The sequence below is a fragment of the Saimiri boliviensis genome, chromosome 14 (assembly GCF_048565385.1).
Source record: "Saimiri boliviensis isolate mSaiBol1 chromosome 14, mSaiBol1.pri, whole genome shotgun sequence".
Taxonomy (NCBI): Eukaryota; Metazoa; Chordata; class Mammalia; order Primates; family Cebidae; genus Saimiri; species Saimiri boliviensis.
Genome location: NC_133462.1, coordinates 18,607,703 through 18,627,367, shown reverse-complemented (window position 1 = coordinate 18,627,367; position 19,665 = coordinate 18,607,703). Strand labels below are relative to the sequence as shown.

The 19,665-nt window shown below is 46.2% G+C and overlaps 1 protein-coding gene across 13 annotated transcripts in view; it reads left to right on the top strand.

Annotated features, from left to right (window-relative positions):
* The window catches only part of SIPA1L3 (signal induced proliferation associated 1 like 3), a 293,879-nt gene that overhangs the window by 24,510 nt on the left and 249,704 nt on the right, over window positions 1–19,665 (top strand). For 4 of the 13 annotated variants that reach the window (XM_039465881.2, XM_074386409.1, XM_074386406.1 and 1 more), the window contains exon 1: window positions 1–62. This exon is cut by the window's left edge and continues 14,706 nt beyond it. The exons of 7 other annotated variants lie outside the window; for them this stretch is intronic. The gene's annotated coding sequence lies outside the window, so the exon portion shown is untranslated. 2 more of the 13 variants (XM_074386405.1, XM_074386411.1) reach the window with 1 other exon arrangement.

The following is a 19,665-nucleotide window of genomic DNA, read 5'->3' as shown; positions in this document are numbered from 1 at the left end:
GGGGCTCCCTGACAGCCACCTGCCCACTTTGTGATTAGAGCCGTGTTCTGGGAGCCTTTCAGGTGAGCGATATTCATTAAATGTGGCAGTGACTTGCAGAGAAAGTGAATAATGTTTCTTCCTCTTCAGAGTTAGACAATTGGCTTTTTTGTTTTCTTTTTTTTTTTCTCTCCTCTTCTCCCTGAAATGTCTACCTGTCTTCTCCTAAATGTGAAGAAAGAGTGGGCTGGGTGTTGAGGGACTGAGATGGAGGACATTTCTCCCAAGAGAAGGAATCGGTGACTCTTAGTTGAGTCCCTGCTGGATGCAGACTTCTGTGCCAGGACAGCAGGGCAGCCCAGCCTGGTGCACATGAGCTCTGTGGTCTCAAGTGAGTCCTCTTTCCTCTCTGGGCCTCAGTTTCCTCTTCTTGTGAAATGGGAAATAGCAGCAGTACCCGGTGAGTCATCTTTGTAAAGTGCTTAAAGCCTGGGGACTGAGCGGTGCTCAAGTGCCCCCACCCCATCCCCAGGCCCCCATTTTCCCTGTCTGACCTTATCTCTGACTTCTCAGCCACTTGCTTGCTGTACCCAGCTACACTGGCCTTCCACTGTTCCTCCCTCAGACACTTTGCCCTGGCTGTTCTCTCTGCCAGGAACACTTCTCCTAGAATCCCCAGCACCACCTCCCTTCCTCCTTCCCTCCCTCAAGTCTCTGTTCAGATGTCACCTTCTCCATGAGGCCTCTCTCCTTATGAAATAGCACCGTCTCCCTCACCCTAGCCCTTACTCCCTGCTTTATTTTTCTTCAAAGCATTTATTACCACTTGACATACTTTATGCTCTGCTTCCCAGCTCTAGGCTCCACAGAAGCATAGGCACTTTTGTGTCCATCCTTGTAGAGCAGTTCCTGACACGTGGTGGGTGCAGGCTAAATTATGATATGAATGAATTTATATTAGGTGCAGCATTGTCCAAGGATGGGTGGCCAGCCCTGTTTGGGGTTTGAGGAGGGTGTCAGCTTTCCCAGGAACCTGTGGCCATGGGTGAGGCAGCCTGCAGAGATGCCTCCCCTTGGCCACCAGCGGCTCTCTGGGACCTTCCTGCAGCATCCAGCCCTCTGGCTTCTTATCCTGCAACCCCTGCAGTCTGTGCAGCCCCGGCCTGGCAGTGACTCATCGGGGCAGCCTGGGTGTATGAGGCCTGGAACAGAAAAGCTTGGCCTAGTAAGTGCAGAGGATGTACAGTTAATTTAGGTAAAAAGAAGGCTGTATGGAAGATAGCACCATAGACACACATCTCGTGTATATCTCCAGCTCCTGCTTGGTGTTCCTGCAGGAGGAGGCCAGGAAATGCCTGGGAAGTAGCAATTAACCAGCCGAGGCACAGTTGATCCATCTCCCCTGCTTTAATGGGCAATAATTCTTGCTCTGGGGCCGAACAAGTTTTAATTAAATGGTGAGCTCAAAGAATCTGACCGTGTAATAGCTGACACGTCCTCATCTATTTTCTAGCTCCCGGTGTCAGCAATTGATTCTGTACAAATATCCTGGGCAGGGCTTCCCTGAGCTCATGGAGTGAGGTCAGTGGCCCTCTTGGATTTCTCCCAGCATGAGGCACCAGGGGAATGAGGTGCTGATGGACTTCGTGCCGCTGTAGCATACATCATTGCACGTCAGGACCTGCTGCTATTTTAACAGTGTGCAGAGCAGCAGCAAAACTCTTCTACCACATTTAACACGTGTCCTTTGAGCTTCAGATGCGGAAGTTTTGGGTTTGAGTTGGGGACCCTCTTATTATACTTTACTTATTTCATATAGTGCATGAGCCCCAACACTGCCTCAGCTGTGGGCACACAGTACTTCTCTGGGCTGCAGTTTCCTTATCTTGAAAATGGGGACAATTAATAGATGATTAAACGAGAAGTCAAAGTGAGATCAGGTGACTCAGCACTGTCTAGTGCATAGATAGCACCCAGCAAATTAGATTTAAAAAAAGATAATTCTTTTTCTTTCTTTCTTTTTTTTTTTTGATACCAAGTCTCGCTCTGTCACCCAGGCTGGAGTGCAGTAGTACAATCTCAGCTCACTGCAACCTCTGCCTCTCGGGTCCTGGTTCAAGCAATTCTCCTGCCTCAGCCTCCTGAGTAGCTGGGATTACAGGCACGCGCCACCATGCCCATCTAATTTTTGTGTTTTTAGTAGAGATGGGGTTTCACCATGTTGGCCGGACTGATCTTGAACTCCTGACCTTGTGATCCACCTTCCTTGGCCTCCCAAAGTGCGGGATTACACGCATGAGCCACTGTATCCGGCCATAGATAATTATTTTTATGAATTCTTTTCAAGCCCCTTTTAAATATTTTCGGTCTGTCCCTTCACTTTCTTGTGCCTCCTCCCACCACCCCGCTCCACCCTTATGTCAGCATCCTCTTGCAATCCTTCACCCATGGTAACAATCAAGGACTGTATGTATCTTTCCACATTTTTCTTCATGGTTATATAATCCTATAGGAGATAATATTACACTTACTGTCTTGCATTTTGCTCTTCTCACATAGCAGTGTCATGTGGAAATGCCTCTGAATCCTTGCGTAGTGCTCAATTTGCTCTTTTTAGTGGCTGCATAACACAGTGGTGTGGATGCACCATAATTCATTTGGCCAAGACATCCCTGATGGGCATTCCCTTTGCATCTAGAGTTTTTTCCCTCCCTAAAATTATTTTTATTAATAGGCTTCTTTAATTAGATTGCAGGCATCCAACCCGTTTGGCCACCTTGTTAAGCTCTAGGCCTTTGAGAGTGACTATGAAGTAACAGTATTATGATGATACCTCTGGTTCAGATAGAAGATGTATTTTTGGAGGGTTCTCATCAGGTCCAGCACCATGTTGAACCGAAAAGCAATTTAAATGCTTTTTCATTATTATAACAATTAATAGATTCATGGCACTTAGATTAGTTGTGTTTAATGTACTTATTGTGAAATAGGAGTGGAGGGACAGGTTCGTGTTTTTTCATATTAATAATCTTGGTTGGAAATCAGAACGTGCAATTTTGTTTGAATTTGTGATTGATCGTGTGTTTCTTTTTCAGGTGGCACTTGAGTTAGGGACTGTGCTTGTCTTCATGAGACTTGTACAGTGTTGTACCCAGATAGAGGTTTGTTCTAGTTATCTATTGCTGTACAACAAGCCACCCCCAAACTTTAAGGCCTTAAAATGAGAGCAGTTTTTTATTTCTTGTGAACCTGTGGTTGGCTGAGGCTCAGCAGGATGGCTTTTCTGTTGATCTTGCTTGGGGTCTGTTATGTGGCTGCAAATGTCCTTGTAGCGAGAAGTGGTCATGTCACAAAGTCCTAGCCAAACAGTCACAAGCGGAAGTCTGCTAAGGATTTCAGGGAAGGCAGAGGGTGGGTGGGGCTGGAACATTCAAGATGGCTTTACTGAAATGGCATCTTGGGAATGGCCGGGTCCATGTCTGTCCATAGTCTTGGAACCTCTCCTTTCATGTGGCCTAGCCAGCCTGTAGCTGGACTTATAACATGGCAGCCAAAGGCTTTGTGGGCCTTCTTAAGGCTTAGATCCAGAACTGACTCCACATCACTTCTGCTTCATTCTGTTAGTTAATGTGAGTGGAAGAGTTAGCCCAGATTCAATATGGGAGGGATGTCACAAAACAGTTTCCAAGTTGTGGTCCATTGGGGGCATCTCTGTATCCTGGCTACCATGGGGTTCATTTTCTCATGTAAGAAGTGCAGAGCTCAGCAGGATAAGGCGGTGCTCTCTTTATTCTCTCTCTGCTGCTCCAGGCCCCTCCTTATCTGTGTCACCATCCTTAGCCTTGTATTCATAAAATGGTTGCTTCACTTCCAGCCAGATATCCTTGTGATGTGGGCAGGCAGAGGCAGAGGTCTAAGGAAAGGAGATAGCAGCTGTATCAGGAATCCAAAGCCTTCCCTGAAATCCTTAGCAGACTTCTGCTTGTGACTGTTTGGTTAGGACTTTGTGACATGACCACTCCTTGCTACAAGGACATCTGTAGTTTTTCACTTGGCCTCATTGCCACCCTGAGCAAAGGGTCAATAAGGAAGAAGACAGAGAGTGGATGTGTTGGGCATGCACCTGCCAATGCTCCTTCCAGACAGCCCCAGAAGTGGTGGGTAAATGGAGGCAGCATACATTCATTTATCAACTAGTTAGTTCCTGGCATGGGCAGGGCACTGGGCTTCTCCCAAAGATTGTAAGAGTTTGCTGGATCATTTGCAGACCTTGACCAGATCATTGCTGAGCTCACCTCTCTCATGTCAGTGTTCGAAGTTAGTCTAATGATAAGAATAGTAGCCACTCTCAGCTGGGCATGGTGGCTCATTCCTGTAATTCCAGCACTTTGGGAGCCTGAGGTGGGCAGATCACCTGAGGTCAGGAGTTCGAGACCAGCCTGTTCAACATGGACAAACCCCATCTCTACAACAAATACAAAATTAGCCAGGCATGGTGGCGCATGCCTATAATCCCAGCTACTCAGAAGCCTGAGGCAGGAAAATTACTTGAACCCAGGAGGCGGAGGTTGCAGTGAGCCAAGATCACACCACTGCACTCCAGCCTGGGCAACAAGATCGAGACTCCATTTAAAAAAAAAAAAAAAAATAGCAGCCAGTCTCATTAAGGGCTTACCTTGTGTAAAGGAACTGTCATGGATGCTTTTCATAGGCCAACTCAGTGAATCTTCACAGTAGCTCTATGAAGTAGGCACTGTTATCATGCCCTTTTCTCAGAGGTAGAAGCAGAGGCAGAGAGGTTCAATAATTTGCCGTATTTCCTCTGGCGAGGACACGGTGGAATTAAGATGCAGTCTCTCCTGGTCTGGCACTGGAGGTGTATACTGAACCATTTGGCTATACTGCTTTGGTTAATTACAGGAAACATTTCTTGTTGAAATGAGTTTGTAAATGACAGCACAATAAGACATGAAACAAAAACCACTTACTGCCCTATCCCCTTCACTCCTGCTTCCTGCCTCATTGGTCTCATCTGTCAGTAACCTGGTATATATTCTTCCTCAACTCTTTCTAAATGCATTAGTTTTTAAAATCTTTTCAGAGTCTGGGTCTCACTGTGTTGCTTAGGCTGGAGTAGAATGGTTGTTTGGCTAATTTTTTTTTCATTTATTTGTAGAGCTGGGATCTTGCTGTGTTACCCAGGCTGTTTTCAAACACCTGAGCTCAAGTGATCCTCCTGCCTTAGCCTCCCAAAGCACTGGCATTACAGAGCGTGAGCCACTGTACCTGGCCTGTATTCACTTTTTAAAGATGGCCTTTGGACACACAGAATTGGATTAATCATAATGCTTAGTACATGATACATTGGCATTTTTGGTCCATGAAAAAAATACTTGTTTATTGTAATGGACAGCCATTTGCCTACTGTTTACCCAAGAACTTGAATATTACCAGTAACTTTCATGTACCTATGTGGTACTTCCCATTCACTCTCCTGCCTGCTCTCTCAGAAGTGAACATCATCTCGAATTTTTTGTTTATTATTCTTTGTCTTTAAAAGGAGGATTTTTGAACTCCATAAAAATATGGCTGAGAGTGGTGGTTCATGCATGTAATCCCAGCACTTAGGGAAGCTGAGGCAGGAGGATTTCTTGAGCCCAGGAGTTTGAGACTAGCCTGGGCAACATGGTGAGCCCTCATCTCTACAAAAATTTTTTAAAAGTTAGCCAGAGGTGGTGGCATGCCCCTGTGGTCCCAGGTACTTGGGAGGCTTAGGAGGAAGGATTGCTTGAGCTCAGGAAGTTGAGGTTGCAGTGAGCCTTGTTCATGCCACTGCACTCTAGCCTGGGTGACAGAGTGAAACCCTGTCTCAAAAATAAAAAAAGATATACTGTACATAGTCTTCTGAGACTTGGATTTTTCACCTACTATTACGATTCTAACATTAATTTAGACCAGTGCAGCTGTGACTCAGGCTTTTTCATTTACTGCCATGTTTAGTGTTCCACAGGTTGGATAGACCACATTTTTGTTTTAGGCATTTCCATGCCAATGGACATTTAGTTATTTTTCAGATTTTTTGCTGTTCACAGGCTGCTGTGAATGTTGTTACACTTATTTTCTGGTGTACATGGACAGGAATTTCTTTTGGGTATGTACTGGACATGAGATTTCTGGATTGTAGGTTGTGATCATTTTTAACTTTGCCAGGTATTATTGAGCTGCTCTTTAAACATCCCATCAAGGATATATGAGTTTCTTTTATTCTTTATCCTTGTCACACTTGGTTTTGTAAAGCTTCTTTACTTTTGCCAGTCTCGTGGATAGGAAATGAAATCTCGTTATGGTTAATTTATCCCTGAAGACTAGTAAGGCAGAATATCTTTTCATTCCTGTTTCTCCTTCTGGATATTTCTTGCTCATCACTTTTGCTTCTTTTTCTTTTTTCTTTTTTTTTTAGATGAAGTTTTTCTCTTGTCACCCAGGCTGGAGTACAATGGTGTGATCTCGGTTCACTGCATCCTGTGCCTCCTGGGTTCAGGCAATTTTCCTACCTCAGCCTCCCGAGTAGCTGGGATTACAGGCACCTGCCACTATACCCAGCTATTTTTAGTAGAGACAGGATTTGACCACATTGGCCAGGCTGGTCTCTAACTTCTGACCTCAGGTGATCCACCTGCCTTGGCCTTCCAAAGTTCTGGGATTACAGGCATGAGCCACCATGCCTGGCCACTTTTGCTGCTTTTTCTCATTGAATTGTAGATGTTCTTTATATACCGTGGTTACTAATCCTAGGGTGGCAGCCTATTTAACCTAATGAAATTTTAGGATCCTCTGTCATCCTTTCTGTGGTTGTTTCCTCTCCCCTGCTGTTCTCCCCCAATTCCATGATAGCTTTTTGTGTGCCCCAACTTACAGTGATTTGCACTTTGAAACAGTCCTTAACTTTTGGGCATTTGTATATGTTAATACAGATCTATGACTAGACCTGTTCTACCCACTGTGCCGTGGCATTTTGGTCTCAGATGTATTCATTAGGATTAGTTTCAACTGCAGGATGGGTGTGGTGGCACACACCTGTAATCCCAGCTACTCAGGAGGCTGAGGTAGGAGAATTGCTTGAACCCACGAGGCAGAGGCTGCAGTGAGCTGAGATTGTGTCACTGCACTCCAGCCTAGGTGGCAGAGTGAGACTCCGTCTCAAAAAAAAAAAAAAAAAGGTCGGGCGTGGTGGCTCACACCTGTAATTCCAGCACTTTGAGAGGCTAAGGCGGGCAGATCACCTGAGTTTGGGAGTTCGAGACCACCCTGACCGACATGGAGAAACCCTGTCTTTATTAAAAATAGAGGCCGGGCGCGGTGGCTCAAGCCTGTAATCCCAGCACTTTGGGAGGCCGAGGCGGGTGGATCACGAGGTCAAGAGATCGAGACCATCCTGGTCAACACGGTGAAACCCCGTCTCTACTAAAAATACAAAAATTAGCTGGGCATGGTGGCGCACGCCTGTAGTCCCAGCTACTAGGGAGGCTGAGGCAGGAGAATTGCTTGAACCCAGGAGGCGGAGGTTGCGGTGAGCCGAGATCGCGCCATTGCAGTCCAGCCTGGGTAACAAGAGCGAAACTCCATCTCAAAAAAAAAAAAAAATAGAAAATTAGCTAGGCATGGTGGCACATGCCTGTAATCCTAGTTACCCAGGAGGCTGAGGCAGGAGTTGCTTGAACCTGGGAGGTGGAGGTTGTAGTGAGCCGAGATCATGCCTTTGCACACCAGCCTGGGCAACAAGAGTGAAACTCCATCTCAAAAAAAAAAAAAAAAAAAAAAAATCCAAACAAACAACGATTAGTTACAACTGCCTATAATTTAGTTTCAACAAAATGACAGTGGCCTAAGCAAGATAGTTTATTTCTCTGTCACATAAAGGAGCCCTGTAATAGACAGGCGAGGCCTATGCTCTCATCAGGGATCCAGGCTGCTTCCACCTTCTGGTTCCACCACCCTTATCTTGCCACCTCATGGTTTGAGATGGCTGCCCAAGCTCCAGCCATTAGGTCCCAGGAGGCAAGAAAGAAGAAGGGATGAAGATGGGCACTCCTGTCTTTTTAAGGCAACTGAAGAGAAGTTATATACGCTAAGTCTCCTTACACCCTTTCCTAGAATTGAGTCTCAGTACTGTATGTAGCTGCAGGGGAACCTGGAAAATGTAGTTTTATTTCACATGGCCTTGTTCTTAGCTAAGATTTAGATTTGGTTGCTAAGTTAAAAGGAGAGACTAAATATTGGAGTAGGCAGCCAGTAATGTCTCTAGTTCTGAGGTGTTCCCTAATAGTGGAGCTGAAAGTAGCCGACAGGCACCAGGATGGTTCCTCCAGATGATGCCCCCACCTTTTTGGTTCTTTGATTAATTACACAGATATTTATGGAGCACCTGTTTTGTACAGGCACTATTCTGGGAGCTGGGAAAGGAATAATGGAAAAGCAAACAAGGTCTCCACCCTAGCAGAGCTTGTATTATAAAAGAGGAGCTAGCCGGGCGCGGTGGCTCACGCCTGTAATCCCAGCACTTTGGGAGGCCGAGGCGGGTGGATCACGAGGTCAAAAGATCGAGACCATCCTGGTCAACATGATGAAACCCCGTCTTTACCAAAAATACAAAAAGTTAGCTGGGCATGGTGGCGCGTGCCTGTAATTCTAGCTACTCAAGAGGCTGAGGCAGGAGAATTGCCTGAACCCAGGAGGCGGAGGTTTTGGTGAGCCAAGATCGTGCCATTGCACTCCAGCCTGGGTAACAAGAGAGAAACTCCATCTCAAAAAAGATAAAATAAAATAAAAAATAAATAAATAAAAGAGGAGCTAGATAGTAAGCAAGCCAGTTACTCAGTAAGTCAGAGATATGAGGTGTAAAGGAAAATAAAGGACGGCTGGGCATAGAGGCTCTTACCTAGCACTTCAGGAGGCTGAGGCAGGAGGATTGCTTAATCCCAGGAGGTTGAGGCTGCAGTGAGCCGGGATTGCACCACTGCATTCCTGCCTGGGTGACAGGGCAAGACCCTGCCTCAAAAAAAAAAAAAAAAAAATTGCTTTAGTCTTACTAACTCATGACTACTCTGTTTTCTTCATATCTACCACCACCCACCCGCTACTGTATTATTTTAAAGCTAAACAGTTGAGTATTTATCTACAAAAGATAAGGATTCTTTAAAGACATAATGACGAGACGTTTTAATCATGACAATAATTGACATTAACTGCTTATATCATCTGGTATCCAGGCAGTGTCAGCCTGTCAGATCATCATCATAGCAATATCTTTCTAGAATTGGTTCATTCCAATAAGGACCCAAGAGGGTTCACCATTGGATTTGGTTCATCTGCTTGTGAAGCCTCATTTAATCTATGGCTTCCCCCTCCCTTCGGTTCACTGCAACCTCTGTCTCTGGGGTTCAGGTGATTCTCCTGCCTCAGCCTGCCTAGTAGCTGGGATTATAGGCATGTACCACCACATCCAACTAATTTTTTTTTTGTATTTTTAGTAGAGACTATTTTTAGTAGTTTCACTATGTTGGCCAAGTTGGTCTCAAATGATCATCCTGTCTTGACTTCCCAAAGTGCTGGGATAGGAGTGAGCCACCGCACCTGGTTTGTTTTTTCTTTGTTTTCTCTTGCAGTTTATATGTTGAGAAAAGCCATGTCATTTGTCCTGTATATGATCAGGCCTGGATCTGATATGATCAGGCTTGGATCTGATCAATCGTTTGAGATGTACACACGCACACACATTCATATTCATTCTTTCTCTTTGTCTTTCTCTCTCTCTCTCTCTCTCTGTGTCTCTCTCTGTCTCTCTCGACAGGAATGGCTAGTTGTCCTCCTAGTTGTGCTGTGTATGTCTATTAGGTCTGTAAAGCCTGTGGCCCCTTTCTGTATTCCCAGGTGTTAGTGGCCGTGGATGACCATTGCTCAGAGCCATTATTTCATTTGGGGTGTTGTTGTAATTCTGTCCACCTCTTTATTTATTAGCAGGACTATTTCTCGAGAGAGAACCCACCCCTCATCTATTATTCAGTTATCCTGAGGGTACTGGCTCTTTTGAACTTTTGTTTACATTGGAAATGACTATTAACAATTGGGCTGGTGGTTTCTAATCTGTTGTTGTTGTTGTTTTTCCTGCAGAAATTCAAATCTTCTTTGTTTTTATGTTCATTCATTTGGCATTTGCCAGTCTCTACCACTGCTCATGCCTGTTCTGGGCTTGCCAATAAACAGGTGAATCAGTCCAGTCATCTCATTGTGTGCGCACGGCCGCTCCAGGCCTTACGTTTGGCCTTGTGTGTGTGTGTCATAGTAATGAGACTGTTGACGTTCCCATCTTTCTCTCTCTTTCCCCTGTCATGCATTGTCAGACCTTAAAGTCTTTGGTGCTTTCCTGCTCTGTGCCAAAGAATTAGTCCTTTATGCTTGGGGCGAGAGGTTTTTGAGTGCTTGGATTTCTTCTGATCTGAAACTCCATTCCTAGACAAAAGAACAATAAAGGGCTTTGCTCCATTGCAGAGGCTAGTCCTGGTAACCTGGCCAGGGGCAAGCTCTGACCCCAGCCACTGTTGTCTGGATCATAAATTCTTGAGAGCAGCAGCACGCTTGAAATCATTTAGATGCTTTGGGATCAGTTATTCATTATATTGCACGCTATCTAGGGCCTCTCTGCTGCTAGAGATTACAACACATTCCTTCTAGGGGCAGAAGATTTATCATGCAGTGATGTGCAGCTTATTCAGTCATTCCATCATTAACTTCTTCATTCAGCAAATGTTTACCAACCATCACATATGCTTCCAGTGCCGGGGACGGAACCCGAGAAGGCTCGACCTCCTGGAGTTTATTGTTTAGGTTGAGGGACACAGTCGAGAAAGAAGTAAACAGATGAATAAGATAACTCCAGATGGAGATGAATAATGCTGTGAAGTCATGAAAGCAGAATGGTGAGAGAGACGCACCTGCAGGTGGAAGGAGACTGTGGGAGGCGGGACAACTAGGGTGGTTGGGGGAGAGCCTCTCTGGGGTGATGACATGCCAGCCCAGAGTAGAATGGTATACAAAGGTGTCAGCCGTTTGGAAGATCAGGGAAGAGCTTTCCCAACAGAGGGAACAGCAGGTGCAAAGGCAGAGGCTGGAATGGGTTTGGTTTGTGAAGGAGTGCTGGGTGGGGAAGCAGGGAGGGCGGGCAAGGGGGAGAGCCTGGTAAGGGTATGGGTTTGATTCAGAGTATCCTCTCTCATGCCCTCTGGCTACTGTGAGGAGCATAGATTGAAGGTGGGCGTGGAAGTAGGGCAGTGAGGGGTAGCCTATACTGCCGTGAGGAGAGAAGTAAAGTCCCAGATGAGAGTGGTGGCACTGGGAACAAGAAGTGGGTAACCCAACAGAACTTGCCTAAGGATTGGTCATGGTGGGTGGCGAGCAGGGTGAAAGATTTCTCAGAGGATTCAGGCTTTGATCTGCAGGATTTTGTGTTAGTAAGGATAGCCCCGGTACTCTTTAACATGGACTGAGGTTTTCTTTCTTTCTTTCCTTTTTTGTTTTTTTTGGATACGGTCTTCCTCTGTTGCCCAGGCTGGAGTGCAGTGGTGTGATGTCAACTCACTGCAATCTCCGCTTCCCAGGTTCAAGTGATTCTGGTGCCTCAGCCTCCCAAGTAGCTCGGACGCAGGTGTATGGCACCACACCTGGCTAATTTTTGTATTTTTAGTAGAGACAGGGTTTTGTTATGTTGGACAGGCTGGTTTGGAACTCCTGGCCTCAAGTGATCCTCCTGCCTTGGCCTCCCAGAGTGCTGGGATTACACTCGTGAGCCACTGCACCCAGTGCCCACCTCCTCCCCGCCCCCCACCGCCCGCCTATATCGACAGGGTCTTACTATGTTGCCCAAGCTGGTATCAAACTCCTGGCCCCAAGTGATCCTGCTGCCTTGGCCTCCCGAAGTTGCTGGGATTCTAGGCGTGACCCACTGTGCTTGGCCAAGAGCTGAGCTTTCCTGCTACACACATGTCTTGTCTACCCCTCAGACTAGACGCTTATTTCCCATTTCACTCCTGAAGAAACTCAGATCCAGAGAAGTGAAGTCCTTGATCCTTGTCACATAGGCTGTTGGGGCTGGATTGGAACCTGGGTAGCCCCCCCCACAGTCTGACAATGCTGCCTTTTTCTCCCTCACTCCAACCACAGCTGTTAATTCATGATACTGACACAGCTTGTGTTAGGAGGAGCCAAATGTCAGTGTCGTGCATTTATGAAGTCAGTAAGGGGATCAAATCCACACCAGTGGCCTTTCCACCATTCCCACTAACCTGGATTCCAACGTGCCTTTTATTACAGTAATTATTACAGGGCAGAAAACAGGGACTTTACAGTTGCTGACAACTTTACGCACGGCCCAGATAAGATGTGCCTGCGTCTAGGCCCTGGACTTTGAGCCCTGAGCCTGCTTAACTGATGGGGCCAAAAGTGTTCTCACCCATCAAATCCTCCTTATCACCTTCTCCAGAACTCCACCTATAAAATGAGCTCACCCCCCACAGGGTGTGTGTTGTATGTGACGCCTCAGCCAGCCAAATGGCTTTACTTGGTGTCTTCTAAGAAGAGGTGTGACCTCCTCTTGGCATGGTCCTCTGTGAAAAGTGGTGTTGAGTTGGATGCTGCCTCTGCTTACTGTTCACACTTCAGGGGAACTGGTAGATGCTGATAATCTGCTTGCCTTTAGACCTCTTGACAAGGATTTTATGTTGATCAATTTTTTAAAGTGTTTTAAAAAAAATCTTTATTGTTTTAAAACATACAGAAGCCACATGCTGGCTATAAGCCATTCCAACAGCAGAGCAGTATGTAGAGAAAGCATGGGCCAGGTGCGGTAATCATGCCTGTAACCCCAGCCATTTGGGAGGCTGAGGTGGGCGGATCACCTGAGGTTAGGAGTTCAAGACCAATCTGGCCAACATGGCAAAACCCCATCTCTATTAAAAATATAAAAATTAGCCGTGTGCAGTGGCACACCCCTGTAATCTCAGCTATTTGGGAGACTGAGACAGGAGAATTGCTCGAACCCAGGAGGCGGAGGTTGCAGTGAGCCAAGATGGCACCACTGCACTCAAGCCTGGGTGACAGAGTGAGACTATCTCAAAAAAAAAAAACAAAAAACAAAACCTGCTTCATTGTTCTGACCCAGTGGCCTGGCTTTGCCCCCATGTCTTGCCCAGATGCATGTACACACTTCCAGGTCTCGGTCTGTGCAGTGGATTGTTAAGAGCCAGAGTGCCTGGATTCGAGTTCTAGTATTGCTATGTACTGACTGTATGAACTTCAGCCTTTACTTAATGTCTCTGTGCCTTGATTTCCCCATCTTTAAAATGGTGGTGATGGTCCAGACCTCCTAGTCTTTTAAGGATTAATCGTGTTAATGTATAAATATGTACAAGTTAGAGTAGTGCCTGGAATGTGATAAGCACAGGTGCTCCTTGATGGGGTTATGTTTTGATGGACCTGTTATACATTGAAATTACCCTTGAGTCAAAAATGCATTCACACCTGTCATCCCAGCACTTAGGAAGGCTGAGGTGGCAGATCACTTGAGGTTAGGAGTTTGAGACCAGCCTGGTCAACATGGTGAAATTCCATCTCTACTAGAAGTACAAAATTAGCTGGGCGTGGTGGCGGGCGCCTGTAATCCCTGCTACTCAGGAGGCTGAGCCAGGAGAATCACTTGAGCTGGGGAGGCGGAGGTTACAGTGAGCCAAATTGTTGCCACTGCACTCCAGCCTGGGTGATAGAGCGAGACTCCATCTCAAAAATAAATAAATACATACATAAATATATACATACATATGGTCAATACACCTCACCTTCCAAACATCATAGCTTAGCCTAGCCTTCCTTAAATGTGCTCAGAACGCCTACATTAGCCTATAGGTGGGGAAAAATCATCTAACACAAAGCCTATTTTATGATAAAGTGCTGAGTATCTCATGTACTGCTTATTGCTAGCCTGGAAAAAGTTTAAAATTCAAAGTACATTGAAATTGCAGCCATTTTGCGCCATGGTAAAGCCAAAAAATTGTGTCAGAGACTGTCTAATCATGTCTTAGCGCTTTTTTTTTTTTTTTTTTTGAGACAGTCTTGCTCTGTCATTCAGGCTGGAGTACAGTGGCGCCATCTCGGCTCACTGCAACCTCTGCCTCCCAGGTTCAAGCGATTCTCCTGCCTCAGCCTCTTGAGTAGCTGGGACAGGTGTGCACCACCATGCCTGGCTAATCTTTTTTTGTATTTTTTGCAAAGACAGGGTTTCAGCTTGTTGCCTAGATTGGTCTCAAATTCCTGAGCTCAGGCAATCTACCTGCCTCAGCCTCCCAAAGTGCTAGAATTATAGGTGTGAGTCACCCACCCCCAACCCCCGCCCCGGCCAGCTGTTTTTTTTTATTACACATCCATGTGAGTACAGCTGTTTGTTTTACAGACATACTCTAGGTATGTCATCCTTCAGATTACACTTGAATAGTCTAGCTTAGAGATGACCCCATGTCTGTGGGTCAAGGTCTGCAGCATTCTTTTTAATGACTACACAGCGTTCCACTCTATCTGTTCCCTGTTGTTAAACATACTGGCCGTTCCCATCTTTCATTATCGGAACTCTGAACATCTCACAAAAATTATTTGTTTGCTTCTGAAGTTTTTCTTGGGACAGAGTCCTAGAGTTGCAATTCCTGAAACAAAGTGTCTGTTTTTAAAGGCTTGTGATATTTATTGCTGACTTGTATTCCAGAAAGGTCCAGTACTGATTTCCTAGATCCTCATTGACACTGGGCTCACAGTGCCGCTTTTCCTCCCCACACTTTGTGTGTGTGTGTGTGTGTGCGCGCGCGCGTGTGTGTGTGCGTGTGCGTGTGCGTGTGTGTGTGTGTGTATGTGGAGATGGGCTCTTGCTCTTTTGCTCAGGCTGTTCTTGAACTCCTGGCCTCAAGTGATCCTCCCACCTTGGCGTCCCAAAGTGCTGGGATTATAGGCATTAGCCACCATAACTGGCCCAGAATGCTTTTTAATCTTTGCTATTTGGGTAACCAAAAGTTACCAAAGTAACTAATAATTTATATTTATTTGATTTCTGGTGAAGTTTATTGTATTTTTATCTGTTTATTAATCATATGCATTTCCTAGTTAATTACCTATTTTTCTAGGGGATATTTTTATTTCTTGTTGATTTGTGGAAGATTTCTTTACATGTTGAAGATATGAATCATTTTGTTATATTGCAAATTTATATTCCTAAATTATTTAATTTTTTTTTCAACATTCTGAGGATTTTTAATTTTTGTGTTGTTAGAGCTGTTTTTCCTTGGTGTTTCTTTTTTTTTTTGAGACAGAGTTTCGCTCTTGTTACCCAGGCTGGAGTGCAATGGCGCGATCTCGGCTCACTGCAACCTCCACCTCCTGGGTTCAGGCAATTCTCCTGCCTCAGCCTCCTGAGTAGCTGGGATTACAGGCACGCGCCACCATGCCCAGCTAATTTTTTGTATTTTTAGTAGAGATAGGGTTTCACCATGTTGACCAGGATGGTCTCGATCTCCTGACCTCGTGATCCACCCGCCTCGGCCTCCCAAAGTGCTGGGATTACAGGCGTGAGCCACCGCGGCGGGCTTTTCCTTTATGTTTCTATTGTTTGTTTTATTTATGCTTGGGCCTTCGGTTTAGGATGAGTTAAATATTTTATTTTCTTCCAAGTTACTTTATGGCTTTGTGTTTTGCATCCAGCATCTGAAATTTATTTTGGCATTGGATATGAGATAAAGATCTAACTCCTAGGCAAGGCGCGGTGGCTCACTCCTGTAATCCCAGCACTTTGGGAGGCAGAGGCAGAGGCAGGAGGATCACTGGAGGCCAGGAGTTTGATACCAGCCTGGGTAACATAGTGAGACCCCACCTCTACAAAAAATGAATAAAAACTTAGTTGGGTATGGCGGCACACACCTTTGGTCTCAACTACTCACAAGACTGAGGTGGGAGGATCACTTGAGCCCTGGAGTTCAAGATTACAGTGAGCTGTGATTGCACCACTGTACTTCAGCCTGGACAACAGAGTGAGACTTTGTCTCTTAAAAAAACAAATCCAACTCCCCCTACCTTGATAATCAACCAGTTGTCCCTATACTACTGACTGCATAATCCATTATTCCCCTCTAATACGAAACTCAGGCTTTGTATGAGCCAGGCCCTGGTGTAAGTGTCAAGTTTACCTTTCGGTCTCCTGCTATAATTCAGTGAAGGGGGTTGATAATATTCCCATTCACTGCAAGGAAACCAAGGCACAAAGAGGTATCATTTCTCGTGTGACATTTCACAGCTTGGATGGGGCAGAGCCCGACTGGAAATATTGCAGATTTATTTAATAACAAGCCTCCTTATTTGTAATACGTTTCCAGTAGTTTCTCCCTGCAGTTTGTTGCCACGTCTCCCTTTTATCTACTTGTAATGGCCTATAGTGTTTGCCCTTTGCTGGAGTTCTGTGCTTTAGGCCTGTTCTCTGCCTCTGCCCTGGCCAGGACTTCCATGACAATGTTAGATGCCAGTGGAGGCTGCTGGCAGGAGTGGATGCCTCAGATGTCCAATCCTGTAGGTGCCCGCTCCACGGGGCCCTGGCTAGGCAGGGACCAAGATTTTTCCGAATCCCTTTAAGTTAATGGTGGTCACTTGGGCAGTGGTAGTGTCATAAAGGACTCATCTGTCCCCATGCCTGGGCCAAACCAAAGAAGAAGCTGACATCAAGCACAAGAACTTGAGAACAAGCAGCAATAGGCAGTGTTCAGGGTTATTAATTCATACTGGGGGGAAAAAAACCTTGCAGTGGATTACACTGGTTTATGTAAAGTGCTTAGAAGAGCCTAGCCTGGGCAATGTGATGAAATCTTGTATCTACAAAAAAATACAAAAATTGGCTGGGCACGGTGGTTCACGCCTGTAATCCTAGCACTTTGGGAGGCCAAGGCGGGTGGATCACCTGAAGTCAGGAGTTCGAGACGAGCCTGGCCAATGTGGTGAAACCCTGCCTCTACTAAAAATACAGAAAATTGGCCGTGCATGGTGGCTGGCGCCTGTAATCCTAGCTACTCAGGAGGGTGAGGCAGGAGATTCTCTTGAACCTGGGAGGCAGAGGTTGCAGTGAGCCAAGATTGTGCCATCGCACTCTGGCTTGGGCAAGAAGAGCAAAACTCCGTCTCAAAAAAAAAAAAAAAAAAAAAGCTGGTCATGGTGGTATGCACGTGTGGTCCCAGTTACTCAGGAGGCTGAGGTGGGAGGATCTCCTGAGCCCAGGAAGGTCAAGACTGCAGTGAGCGGTGATTGTGCCACTGTACTCCAGCCTGGGCAACAGCGTGAAACCCAGTCTTTAAAAAAAAAAAAAAAAAAAAAGAAGAAGAGTGGTTGGCACATAGTCAACACTCACATACATATTAGTCATTGTTCCTCTGTTTCTGAGGGCAGGGATAAAATTCCCAGGAGGTGTGCTTAGAATGTGGGTGGGCAGATACCACTGGGGCATTTCCTGAGCACGTACCCTGTGGCACACAAGTGCTGAGGCTACAGTTAGGGCTCAGGACAGACATGGACCCCATGCTCTTGGAACGGACATTCTAGAAGGCAGGTGGACACTGAACAAAACAGATACATGATGTAGTGTTATGTAGTGAGAAGTGCTATGAGGAAAATAGACTGGGGGAAGCGCTAGAGATGGAAGGAGGCTACTGTTTTATCAGAAGTGACCCGGGCAGGCCTCTACACAGGTCACCTTTGAGTCAAGGCCTGAAAGATAAAGAGCGAGCTGTGGAAGGTGCATTCTGGACAGAACCACAGATGCAAAGGCCCTGAGGCTAGCGCTCACAAAACTTGTTCTCAGTGATTCACAGACGCCATTGTAGCAGGAGGGCAGTGAGGCAGGAGATGGCCTCAGAGAGGGAGCCAGGTGGCAGCTGCTTAGCCTAGGTTCTTTTGGTCAAAAATAACAAACCCATCTTAGACCCACCTAAGCCTAAAAGAATTGTGAGATGCCTCCTGAGGCTCAGGACTGGCACTGTCTCCTGGCATCAGGATCAATATGCCCGAGGCCCAGACGATTCTTTGTCTCCATCTCCCATCTCTGCCTCTTCCTTCTCTCTGCTTTCTCCCCTCTTTGGGTTTCTTTAGACATTTGGCTGCCTCATTGCTCCTTTCTTTTTGGGGTTTCCAATTCTCAACCACAGATGGTCCCCTCTCATCCAGTGAGCTGTGGCTGGAGAATAAGTGTGGCTGTCCCACCCGTGCCTTCGTATGTGCACAGTTTTCATTCAAAGGGGACTCTAAAGCCAGATGTGGTGGCTCACACCTGTAATCTCAGCACTTTGAGAGGCTGAGGCGGGGGAATCACCCGAGGTCAAGAGTTCAAGACCAGCCTGGCCAACGTGGTGAAACTCTATCTCTACTAAAAATACAAAATTAGTCAGGTGTGGTAGTGTGCACCTGTAATCCCAGCTACTCAGAAGGTTGAGGCAGGAGAATCGCTTGAACCCAGGAGGTGGAGGTTGCAGTGAGCTGAGATTGTGCCATTGCACTCCAGCCTGGGAGACAAGAGCAAAACTCTCTCAAAAAAAAAAAAAAAAAAAAAAGGTAGGGGAAGGGACTCTAGGAAGCCGGGAAGACCCACTCCCCTGCTGTCCTGGCCTAGGGTACATTTCCCTTCTCATATGTGAAGCAGCATCATGTGATGGTTAAGAACATGGCCACATGGCCTGGATTCAGAGCTCTGCCCCTTGCTAGCTGTGTGGCCTGGGAGTCATCACCTCCCCTCTCTCGGCCACAGTTTTCTCACCTGTACAATGAGGATGCTAGAGGCTTTTGCTTCTGGGTGTGGTTCAGAGCATTAGATAAACTTGGGTAAAGAACTTAGTCTGAGCCTGACACACAGTAACTACTCAAAGTATTAGTTTTCATCATCATCATTGTCATCCTTATTTTTCCTTCCTGAGGCCGGATAGTGCTCTACAGTTCAAAATAGGACTTGGCCATACAAAGCCTCAGACTGATCCCAGCTCTAGGACCAGCTAGCTCTGTGACCTTGGCCAACTGAGTAACAGCTTTGGTTTCTTCATCTGCATAGTAAGAAGAAAGAGCTGCTGGGGCTCGATCATCAGATGTATGTTTATCATCTGAGATTTGGGGTGACTGGTAATTTAAGAGATCCCAAGTTCCCTGCTCAGTGTAGCCCTGTCTCCTGATCACATCTGAAAGTGAGCTAATGGGCTTGATGCTAGGGCCTGCCTCACCCAGCTCAGGAATGCTTGTGCAGGGCCCTTCTGTACCCAGCCTGGCACTTGTTCCCTGTAAGCCTGTCTGCCACTCCCTTGGCTGTGAGCCCTGCTGGAGCAGGACCAAGGTCTGGTCCGCCTGTCCCCAGTCCCCCGGCATGCAGCACTTTTCCTTCTTCTCTTGTGAAAGACAGATCTGGGAGAAGCATCTGGGGAAATGCTGCGTTTGTGTCTGGTCATATCTGTTCCCTAGACGGTGATTCTTAAACCTGGCCGTGAGTCGGCATCACCTGGGGAATCTTGGTAACAGTTGGGATTCTCTGGCTTCACTCCTGGAGCGTCTGTTCCTGCAGGTGGAGAGGATGATCATCTGCAG